The sequence below is a fragment of the Lycium barbarum genome, chromosome 2 (genome assembly GCF_019175385.1).
Source record: "Lycium barbarum isolate Lr01 chromosome 2, ASM1917538v2, whole genome shotgun sequence".
In the NCBI taxonomy this organism is placed as follows: domain Eukaryota; kingdom Viridiplantae; phylum Streptophyta; class Magnoliopsida; order Solanales; family Solanaceae; genus Lycium; species Lycium barbarum.
The window spans coordinates 110,060,734-110,062,220 of record NC_083338.1 but is presented as its reverse complement, the minus strand read 5'-3'; the positions used below and the strand labels follow the sequence as shown (position 1 = coordinate 110,062,220).

Sequence of the window (1,487 nt, the reverse complement as noted above, 5' to 3'; positions counted from 1 at the left end):
TCCGACTTCCATTATAGGAATCGGTAAAAAGATAATGTGAGACAATGGAAGTGTGTAAAAGTGACCAGTCATCAGAAATTGCTTAAGTCCCTGAAAAAATCTGAAATTTGAAGAATACGTGTATTCTCTTTTTTACTTATTTCCCAAACACAACAAACAAAAAATAAGATTTAATACTACTATCAAGGAACTACAAAACTTGAAGAGCCACAATACAAAAAAAAAAAAAAACATGGGATTTAGTACAATGTTTATTCCAAATTGACATTCATAACCCCCACGAAAAGGATCAAAAGGGTATATAAATAATCACATGAATTTACTTGAATACCATTCTTGATAGCAAATAGTTCTCTTTCTTCTGATCATGCTTCATGAATTCAAATCTTTTTGCTGTGCAATTTTACATGGAATAATAGCTCAGGAGGGATAGACAAGGAAGGAGAACGTGAGTTGGGCGGGAATGGAGATGGACACTAAACAAATCTTACATCGAGAAGTCATGATGTAAGATTTGCGACAACACAAAACACAAAAACGTAACACAAATCACGGGGTCTTACAAGGTCAAGAAAAGGTCTTACAAGGTCAAGAAGACTCGGGTAGGTGAAGGAATGAAAGGCAACAAGTCAAAAAATCGAAAAAAGAGAGAAAAGAAAACAGAAAAACGAGAAAAGGTGGTGAGAAAGCTCAGGTAGGATAGCACCGAGATTAAGATGAGGACGCCACCCTCATCATGAGGAAGACAAGGCCTTGACTAAGGAGCAATACTAAAGATGCCATTAGGCTTATACTTTCCAGTTTTTGCAGCCTTTGGCAGCTTGAAGCTTGTTGACTTAGTACTCCACTCATACATGCTAAAAGTTTCAAGAAAACCTGCATCCAAAGAAAAAGGGAAAGACATTTACTTTAATGCACTTTGAGATAACAAATAAGTGATGAAAATGATGTTAGATAATGTACAAGAAAAAAATCTTGTGTGCTTTAGAAGGAAAATATAATTACGGTTGGGAATTGGAGTAAAATTATGGAAAGATAAATGGCAGAATAAAGGAAAAAGGAAGTAGGGATACCTTGTGGAGATTTCAGTGTTGCTTTCTGCACTGCAATATTTTCTCTCAAACCCATAAAAGTACACAAACTAAAGAAAGAGAGGAAAGAATGAATGAATGAATGGAATGAAGAAACAAAGGTATAGAATGAATGGGCTTATAAGGAGGTGGCCAGTGGGCTGGATGGACCTGACAGTGACAGCTCCAAAGGCCCAGAGGGAATTTAAAGGATATGAGACCCTTTTGAACTATTTTCCCTTCTCCACAACACCCCGCCCCCCTCTCTTTCTAGGCCCCACGGAGGGAACCTTTAATAACAATAAGTTATTTGCGTGTCACCTGTACGTTAAAAGTTCGAGCAGCGCATGAAAAGCAGCTATTAATATTTATATTAAAGTAGTCTGTCTACATCACACCTCTTGGAGGTACGACTCT

The 1,487-nt window shown here is 37.3% G+C and overlaps 1 long non-coding RNA gene across 1 annotated transcript; it reads right to left on the bottom strand.

Annotated features, from left to right (window-relative positions):
- Window positions 1-238: 238 nt before the first annotated feature.
- On the bottom strand, window positions 239-1,188 carry LOC132621268 (uncharacterized). The gene is made up of 2 exons (XR_009575475.1): window positions 1,074-1,188; window positions 239-876 (listed from the first exon to the last, which is right to left on the bottom strand). It is a non-coding gene; the product is annotated as an uncharacterized LOC132621268 (long non-coding RNA).
- Window positions 1,189-1,487: the final 299 nt, after the last annotated feature.